At 70.6% G+C, this 9,613-nt stretch overlaps 1 pseudogene across 1 annotated transcript; it reads left to right on the plus strand.

Annotated features, from left to right (window-relative positions):
• Window positions 1–3,233: 3,233 nt before the first annotated feature.
• Window positions 3,234–9,610, plus strand: LOC143166437 (cytoplasmic phosphatidylinositol transfer protein 1-like; annotated as a pseudogene). Its single transcript, XR_012996399.1, has 9 exons — window positions 3,234–3,485; window positions 4,798–4,946; window positions 6,334–6,422; window positions 6,618–6,625; window positions 7,085–7,156; window positions 7,252–7,347; window positions 7,459–7,614; window positions 7,699–7,762; window positions 8,701–9,610. The product of XR_012996399.1 is annotated as a cytoplasmic phosphatidylinositol transfer protein 1-like (transcript).
• The last annotated feature ends 3 nt before the right edge of the window (window positions 9,611–9,613 follow it).

Raw genomic sequence — 9,613 nt, forward strand, 5'->3', positions numbered from 1 at the left:
GGGGGGGGGGGCTGAGCCCGCCAGGCCCTCATCACCAGCACTGCCAGGTCCTTGTCACCACCACTGTCACCCCGGTGGGAACCCCGCTGGGTTTGGTCCCAGCCATGCTGGCAGGAGCCCCGTGCCTGCTGCTTTACCCCTTGGGGGCTGCCGAGGAGTCCCCTGCCCGGGGGGACACAGGGCAGGGGGGGGTGGCTGTCACCCGGTGCCACCAGAGCTGGAGGTGCTGAGACATGTCATCGGGGGGACGGTGGCACCGCAGGCCGGTATACCAGGAAGAAGGCAAGAGAGCGGTGCAGGCAGATGGGGACCGGTGCAGGCAGGGGAAGGTGTGCCCGGCAGGCAGAGCTCCTGGCACGGCGCTCCCGGATGTGGGACGGGCGCCCCGCGGGGCACGCCGGCATCTTTTGGGGCCACCATCCCCAGCCCGCACTGGTCCCTCTGCCGCTGCTTGCCCTGGCACTAGCCACAGCCTGGGGCCATCCCTGCCACCTCGGGGCTGCTGGGGCCAAGAGCCGAGCCAGGCACGGCCCAGGGCCCATCGCCGCTGCCTCAGGTCTTGCTGGGGGCCACAGAGCGGGGTCCCCACCACCACGAGATGGCGCAGACTGGCTGCCACGGCGGCTGTACCAAAGGAAGGCGGCAAAAGAGCCCGGACCCAGCCTTGGACACTGCACGGCACCTGTGGGTGCCACGGTGCCTGGGCGAGTGAGACCTCCGTGCCCTGTGCTGGGGCCACCGTGGTGGCGTGTCCCAGCACCGCTGGTGATGGCAACGCCACGGGCTGCCGGGCAGCCTGGTGGGTGTCCCCTTCACCCGGTCCATGTCCCCACGGTGGCCATCACCCCGTGACTGCGGCACCCTGGCACCGGATGGGCTGCTCCCCTGCACCCCAGGCTGTGAGGCCGGAGCGTGCTGCGGTGCCACACTCACACCGAGCAGCCTGTGGCCTTCGCCCTCCCGGCAGTGCTGCGGGAGCCGCTCGCAGCCTCCGAGGCAGAATTTTTGGAGCAAATAAAGGGGAAACCACACTGGCTGGGCGCAGCCCTGCCCAGCGCCCGAGCGCGGCTATTTTTAGTGCCCGGGTTGATTGAAATTCATGGAGGAAAGGAGCAGGGGAAGCGCGGTGACGGCGGCAGCTGTCGCCGGTTATGAGTTGTGGCGCTTCATGCCGGTAACGTGTTTGGCTCTGGATGGCACATGGGTGGTGCCGGCGCATAAAGTGCGGTGAGGCTGGGGTGCAGGAGGCCGGGCGGGCAGCGGGGTGCAGCATGGATGCTGAGTGTGGGTGGGTGCAGGGGTGGGGGTGCAGGAGGAGGTTTGAGGGGCTCCCGTCTCCCTGAACCGGGCTGGGGGGAACAGCCCAGAGGGAGAGCCCGGGCCAGCGGGCCCCAGCAGGCTCTGCGCGTGGGGGAGACCCCGGGACATCTCCCAGCCGGGGCACACGGTGGCTGCTGAGGGTCCCTGGGAGCAGCCGAGACCCCGGTGCCGGTCTGTGCCGTGCTGGGGGAGCCCGGGTGCCGTGCCGTGCGGAGGGACTCCCCGTGCCATGCCGTCCTGGGGAGCCCCGGTGCCGGTGCGGTGCCCCGGTGTCAGTGCCGGTGCGGTGCCGGTGCCGGTGCCGGTGCGGTGCCGCTGTCGGTGCAGTGCGGTGCAGGTGTGGTGGCGGTGCCAGTGCAGGCTGGTGCGGTGCCGGTCCCGGTGCGGTGCCGGTGCGGTGCGGTGCCGGTGCGGTGCCGGTGCCGGTGCGGTGCCGGTGCCGGTGCCGGTGCATTCCTCCCCCTAGGGGTCGGTGTGCCGCGGCGCGGGAGGCGGTGCGGGAGGCGGCGCGCTCCTGCGCACGGCCCGGGGCGGCCGGGGCACGGCGGCGGCGGCGGCGGCGGGGAGCGGGCACCGGGCACCGCCGCGGGCCCGGGTGAGTGCGGCCGGGGCGGGGGGCGGCGGGAGCCCCGGCCCCGCGGGGGATGCGGCGGAGCGGGCCGGGCGGCGGGGGCCGGGCGGGAGGGGAGCGGTGGGGAGGGGGCGGTGGAGCCCGGGCCGGGGGGAGCGGTGCCGGTGCTGCCGGTCCCGGCCCCGCCGTGCCCCGAGCCCGCCGCGGCTCGGGCATCGCCCGCTTGTCCCGGCAGCACGGCCGGCCGGACCCCCCGGGCAGCCCCGGAGCCCACCCCCGCCCCGGACGGGACGTCCCCTCCCCGGGGCAACCCCGGACCCCCGGGGCCGGTCTGAGCTGCCCCGGTACCGGGATGGGGCAGGGGACGGGGTGCCCCTGGGGTCCGGGCGGCCGCGGGGCGGCCCGGGGTGCCCCGTGCTCCCGCGTGTCCCCGGGGTGCCCCCTCCCTCACCGCGCCCTGCCGCATGCCGGGGCTGCCTCTGTCCCCCGGCCCGGGGCAGCGGGGTCCCGGGGCTGGGTGAGGAGCTTACGGGGGGGCTTACGGCTTCCCGCTACCCGGCACCAGCACCCAGCCCTCTTCCCTGTCAGCAGGGTGCCCCTGTGTCCCCCAGGGACGCTCCTGTGTCCCCCAGTGCCCCCAGGGATGCCCCTGTGTCCCCCAATGCCTCTGTGCCTCCAGGGATGCCCCTGTGTCCCCAGCTGGACGAGCTGCCCCCAGACAAGACCCCCTGTGAGCCCCCATCTGCCCCTTCTGAGGCCTGATCCCCCATTCAGGGTGACTGCCTGGGGGCTCACGTCCCCTCCCTGCCCCGTGGGGCCACGGCCAGGAGCCCCCTGAGCTGCTCCGTTACTCACCTTGAGCATCCCCAGCCCCGGCTGGAGCGGGGGCCAGGAGGGCAAGCAGGGCAGCCTGGCAGTGCCGCTGGCCAGGATGGGTGCTGGGGGGCAGCCTCGGGGTGGGGGCTCCGGCTCCAGCCCAGGGAAGGGATGTCCCACGCCAGGGACATGACCACGGGTGCTTCCCGGGAGCAGCCCCCCGGGGCAGGCCGGAGCGTGGGTGCCCAGGGGTGGGTCCCCGTGAGCATCGGCAGGTCTGATCCCATCCCGGTGTCCCTGCAATCCTCTCGCTGCACTGGCCACCGCGGTCGGGTGTGGATGTGTCACCCTGAAGGGATGGCACTGTATTCTGGGGGGACACGTGTGCTCCAACTCAGCTGCCTAGGGGTGTGGGTGTCTGCCTGGCAGGGAAGGGGTTAATGCCACGGAGGTTTCGGGGTGCCGGGGTGTCCCCAGCCGGGTACACCCAGGCTGCTCCTCGCACCGGTGACCTCACGCCACTGCCATGGCAACGGCTCATGAAGTCACTGGTGCCGAGAGCGGGGCGGCCGCCTCGAGCGTGGGGTGATGGGATGGGAGTGTGGGAGGCTGCCGAGCGCCGTCCCCCCACTCTCACCGCGCCCCCCGGGTCCCCCCAGAATGAGCTGTGCCCCCGCCAGCGCCGACGCCTCCGCCTGACCCCCGCCCTGCCTGCCCTGCCCGCGCCACCATGCTCATCAAGGAGTACCGCATCTGCATGCCGCTCACCACCGAGGAGGTGAGTGGGGGGCAGTGGAGGGCTGGGGCTGCCTGTGCCCCCGAGGCTGGGCAGGAAAGGGGGGTGTCAGTTGGGAAGAGGGGTGGAGAGGCGGGGGGACCCCCAAGCCCCCAACCATGGGTGCCAGGGACAGCTCGGCTGCAGGGGCCCACCGATGGAAGGGGCTGCGGGTGGGGGTCCCGTACCCACAGCAGTGGGGTGCCAGGGGATCGGGTCCCTGCCCAGAGAGGACCTGGGGGACACCGCGGCCCCCTTTGCCATCCCCTCGTGGCACGGCTCATGGCAGGGACCGTCTGCCTTGGCCGAGCCACTGAGGTGTGCTTTGGCCACGGCCATTGGGGTAGGGATGCCCTGTGTGAGTGCTGAGCCGTGTTTTGGGGCGCAGGCGGGGGGGGACATCCCATCCCTGGGCACGGTGACCTTGGGGCACGGAGCCCGACGGCAGCACTGGGGGCTGCTCGGGGGCCGCCCAGTCCCAGAACCACAGGATGAGCCGGCGGGCGAAGAGCACCGGGGGTTTGGGTGCCCGTGGCACCGCAGCGCCCGGAGTACTCCCCAATGGGGAGCACAGGCTCAATCCCTGCTCCGGCAAGGAGCCTGAATCCCTGTCAGCAAACAGCGGCGATAGCCGGCAGCCGGCGGCATCCCCAGCCAAAGGTCGCTCGTGAGCACCTGGTGCCGACGGGGCCGTTTCAGGGAGCAGGGAGATGGCGGTGGCGGTGCCCACGCCGGGCAGCGCCAGCCCTCCCCAGGCACCGGTTTTGCGTTCGTACCTGGGGAAGGTTTTCAGTTAGGCAGAGAGGGGCGATAAGATCGCGCTGGCGGTTAGGGTGATGGATGGGATCTTCAGCAGAACAATAAAACACTTACGGTGCGGCTGCATCATCAAATACACACACACACATATATATCTCCATATACATCTCTCTCTCTCTCTCTCTCTCGATATATATATAGCTTTCCCTGGCTCCCAGGTTGCTTGCTGAGCAGAAAGCCTCCAGGCACTCTGCAAGGCACTCGGACACCAAGGAAGAGCAGGGAGGGCAGGATCCGGCCCTCGCCTGGGCGCTGGAGCAGCCCAGAGGCAGGGGGGGTTGAAACAGGGTGCCCCGGGAGACCCCTGCCCGCTGCACGGCTCGGGGTCTGTCACCCCTTTCCTCCGTGCCTCAGTTTCCCCTCTCAGTGGTGCGGTTGGAAACTCGTTAGCCCGGTAAAGAGGAGCCCATCCCGGCGCTGCGCCGGCAGCCGGCTCAGCCGGGAGGATGCCGGGGGCAGGGGATGGCAGCGCTGAGGCCGGGCGCTGTGATTGCAGTACCGCGTGGGGCAGCTCTACACCATCAGCAAACACAGTCACCAGGAGAGCGAGAAGGGCGAGGGCGTGGAGGTGGTGAAGAACGAGCCCCACGAGGACCCGGTCCACGGCCCCGGCCAGTTCACCGAGAAGCGCGTCCACCTCTCCAGGTGAGGCTACGGCTCTGGCAAGGGGTGCTGGGTGGGGAGGGGGCCCCAGCACCCCGGCTCCGTGAGGCAGCACTGCAGTGGGGGGCATGGGCAGGCATCGGGGTGGCCCCATCCCTCCCTCCAAAATTCTTGGGGAACATCCTTTCCGGGGTCCTTGACACCCTGCAGTGTGGCTGCAGCCATCTCCCAGGGGTGCATCCCTCTTCGGGGGCTGCACCTGTCTCCCAGGGGTGCACCCATCTTTGGGGGCTGCACCCAACTTCAGGGGCTGCACCTATCTCTCAGGGTGTACCCATCTCCTGGGATGCACTTATCTTGGGGGGCTGCACCCGTCTCCCAGGGTGAACCCATCACCCAGGGTGCACCCGTCTTCAGGAGCTGCGCCCATCTTTGGGGGCTGCACCCATCTCCTGGGGTGCACCCATCTTGCAGGGGTGCACCCATCCCTGGGGTTTGCACTCCTCTGCAGGGGCTGCACCCCTCTCTTGGTGGGCACCCATCTCTGGGTACCAGTGGGTGCCTCGGCTGCGGTCTGGAGCTCGGCGGGGACGCCCAGGCTGCCGCTCAGCCTCTCCCTGGGGGCGTCCCCACATCCCTGCGTGCAGCCCCGGGTGCCCGTTGGGCAGCTGCTGGCACCCGGCACTGCTGTCTCAGCCGCCGGCTGCGGCACGCCATGGTGCAGGCATCGGCTGCTCCCCCGCCGGGGAGTCGCTGGCGTGAGACGGGCTATTTTTAGCCACGGCGCTCACAATTCCCTGCTCGGGGATGGTATTTATAATGCCTGCAAATTAATCAAAACCTACCTCCCAGCTCCTCTGGGGGCCTGATCCTGCCCTGGGAGCATGGACAGCCACGGGGTGCTGGGCAGGGGTGCCTGGGGGCAATGGGGCCACCATGGGGTCCTGGTCCTGGGGAAGGTGTGGGGGTCCCTGGGGAGGTGGTAGGAGTCCCCGGAGAAGGGGGTAGGGATGCCTGGGGAGGAGGGGGGGGACCTGGGGAGAGGATGGGGGCACTGGGGTAGAGGTGAGGGTCCCTGGGGGGGGTCCTGGGGTGCAGATGAGGGTCCTGGGGAGGTGGCAGGGGTCCCTGGGGGGTGCTGGGGTGCAGATGATGGTCCTGGGGTTCAGATGAGGGTTCTGCGGAGGTGGCAGAAGTCCCTAGGGGAGTCCCTGGGGTGGAGGTGAGGGTGCATGGGGAGGGGCTGGGGTGGAGGTGAGGGTCCTGGGGAGCAGGTGGGGTCCCTGGGGAGGGGATGGGGGTCCCAGAGCCGGCGCTGTGCTGTGGGGGGCTGCATTCAGTGGAGCAGGGCCTGGTGGCACCGGGCAGGGCTGTGCCTGCTGGCCGTATCCTGCCCTGAGCGGAGCCCCCCCGCCGCGGTCCCCCGCAGCAAACTGCCGAGCTGGGCACGGGCGGTGACCCCTCGCATCTTCTACATCACGGAGAAGGCCTGGAACTACTACCCCTACACCATCACCGGTGAGCCCTGGGCAGGGCACGGGGATGGGCACCTGGGCACCGCCGGGCACCCTGCCCCTCTCCGGTGGCAGCGGCGGGGGGCCGCCGGGAGAGCCTGGCCACGGCCGTTTCCCAGTCTCACCGCTCCCTCTCTCCCCCATGATGCCACCTGGCGATGCCACCCTGTGATGCTGACGTGCCACGGTGTCCCTGCAGAGTACACGGTAAGGAGGTGGCATGGGGGGGACCCGGCCCCTTCCCCAGCACCTGGCGTGGCTGGGGAGGGGGCACTGGGGTGGGTGTCCTCTGGGGGTGGGTGTCACTGGGGGTCAGCATCTTTAGGGGTGGGTGTCCCTTGGGTCTGGGCATCCCTCGGGGTGGGCATCCCTTGGGCCTGGGCGTCCCTTGGGGTTCAGTGTCCTGGGGGCTTGGTGTCCCTTGGGGCTGGGCATCCCTTGGGGTTCAGTGTCCTGGGGGCTGAGTGTCCCTTGGGGCTGGGCGTCCCTTGGGGATGGGCATCCCTCGGGGTGGGCATCCCTCAGAGTGAGTGTCCTTGGGGACTGGACATCCCTTGGGGCTCAGCATCCTTGGGGCTGGGCGTCCTTTTGGGGTGGGCATCCTTGGGAGTGGGCGTCCCTTGGGATGGGCATCCCTCGGGGCCAGCTGACGGCCGTTCCCCGCAGTGCTCCTTCCTGCCCAAGTTCTCCATCTACATCGAGACCAAGTACGAGGACAACTGCGGGGACAGCGAGAACGTGAGTCTGCACTGCAGCTGAGACCCGGCAAACTCATCGCGGGGGACGCACGCGTGCGCGCAGCCGGCGCTTCTCACCCTCCCTCCCCTCCCCAGATCTTCCGCAGCGATAAAATCCTGGGCGACCACGAGGTCTCCTTCCTGGACATCGCCTTCGACGAGATCCCCGAGCGTTACTACCGCAGCCTGGAGGTAGCACCGGCGGGGGGATAGGGGAAGCTCCCCGGGGCCCACCCCCTTGTCCCCCATCCCCGGGGAGGGCTCACGGCCCTGCTCTGCCCCCCCCCCCCCTCCCCCCCCCAGGACCCCCGTTTCTTCAGCTCAGCCAAGACGGGCCGGGGGCCGCTGCGGGAGGGCTGGCGCCAGCACACCAAGCCCATCATGTGCTCCTACAAGCTGGTGAGCGTCAAGTTCGAGGTGTGGGGGCTGCAGACGCGGGTGGAGCAGTTTGTACACAAGGTGAGGGGGGGGCCGAGGCCGGGGCGGGGGGACGTGACACTGGGGGGACAGTGACAGGGTGCTGACCCCTGCGGTGCGTCGCAGGTGATCCGGGACATCCTGCTGATCGGGCACCGGCAGGCTTTTGCCTGGGTGGACGAGTGGTGCGGTGAGTCCACGGGGCCGCGCTGGCGCTGCCGGTGACGGGGGGGACACGGTCCCCGGGGTGGCCCCGGACCCCCAGGGTGGGAGGGGGCTGCGGGTTTAACCACCGATGCCACTAACCCCACGGGCAGCTCCCGCTCTTCCTCCAGCTCCCCTGCAACGTGCTGCTTGCGCTGCCTGCTCCGCTCGCTCCCCCTGCCCTCACTCCTGCCTGCACTGCTGCACACCTGGGGAAGGCTTGGCCGAAGCATGGGGCGGGGGAGAGGAGCCCCAGCATCCCTGCCTGTGCTGCCTGCACCCCCGGTCTGGCAGGGAGACACGCTGCAGGTCGCTGTCGCATGCAGACACGGGGACGGGAGTGCCGGGTGTGGCAATGGCCGGCAGCGGGTGCCGGCAGCGGCCGCGGGGCCATCCCGGTGAGCGGCTCTCTGCCTTCCAGACATGTCCCTGGAAGAGGTCCGGGCCTTCGAGACTCAGATGCAAGTGGCCACAAACCAAAAGCTGGGGAGCCAGCACCCCTAATCCCCCCCCGTGGGGGCAGCCCTGCCACACGCTGCCTGCAGGGGATGGAGACCCCAGACCCCGCCATGCTGCCTGCAGGCGGGTGCAGGCAGGGGGGCTTGTGCATGCTGAGCCCCCCCTGCACCCGGCGGCAGAGGGTCCCCCCTTACCCGGCTGCCCTCCCCGCGTGTCCCCTGCCTGCGCTGCCCGCACTGTCTGTCCGTCCCTTCCCTGCTGCTGGGTGGGCTGGTGCCAGAGCCGGGGGCTGGCTGCACTGCCCAGCGTCCCTCTCCCTGCCCGTCCCCCCTGTCCCCAGCCCCTGTCCCCTTCCTGGCACCCAGCTCGGGGGGGAGCCGGTGCGTGGGGCACAGGCTGCCCCGGGATGACAGGGTGCAGGATGTGGCCGTGCCGAGCGGCCCCAAGCCCGGCTGTGCTCAGCAGGGATGACAATGGAGGAGGTGCGGTGCTACGAGCGGGAGACTCAGGAGGCCACCAACGAGCTCATCGGCCTGGTGGCACCCACCATCTCGGTCAGCGAGGTGGGGCAGCCCACGGCCTCGCACTCGGCCCCCGCCAGCGCCCCCTCCACCCCCCTCAGCGACGAGGCCCCCGATTTTCTCGCTCCCCCCAAGACTCGCCCGCGCAAGAAGTCAGCGCCGGAGACCCTGACGCTGCCCGCGCTGCGGGAACGCGCTGGCGCCGAGTGACGCCAGCTGTGCCGCGCCGTGCCACCTCCCCGGCCGGACCGTGCCAGCCCCGCCACCCGCCACAGCCCCTCCGACAGGTGCTGACCCCAGGGAGGGACCCACCATCGGGGCGCAGGGAGCCCCGAGGGGGTACCGGCCTCCCCAAGCCATCGCGGATGCCCACGTGGGACATTGCCACCATCGCTGTGCCGGACCCGCTGGCTGCACGGGGAGGGGATGCCAGGCCTGCGCGGGTCCCCGGCAGCGTCGGGCGATGCTGCAGGGGCCAGTTCGCTCAGCGCCGCCCACCCCGGTTTCCGCAGGGGCTGGCGAGCAGTGGGGCGGCAGCAGCCGGTGCCCACGTGCCGTGGCCGGGCTGGGCGCCGGTGCTGGGCTGAGCAGCTGCAGGGCTCGGTGAGTGACGCTGGAGCACCACCGGTGCAGGGGCACAGCACATGTGACGGTGACAGCCAGGTGCCCAGGCTGGGGCTCCCCGTGGGACCCCAGGGGCCACACAGCCCCGTGCACGGCAGGTCCCGCAGTCGGGGTCCCCTTCGCCGTCCTTTCAGGCGCCGTGGCTGCCCGAGGCGGGCTGGGGCAGGCTCAGCCCTCCGTTTTCTTTGGGAAAACAAAGGCCTTTTCAGAAATAAAAGCTCAAGACACGGCGG

This window comes from Aptenodytes patagonicus, chromosome 13, assembly GCF_965638725.1.
Source record: "Aptenodytes patagonicus chromosome 13, bAptPat1.pri.cur, whole genome shotgun sequence".
Lineage (NCBI taxonomy): Eukaryota > Metazoa > Chordata > Aves > Sphenisciformes > Spheniscidae > Aptenodytes > Aptenodytes patagonicus.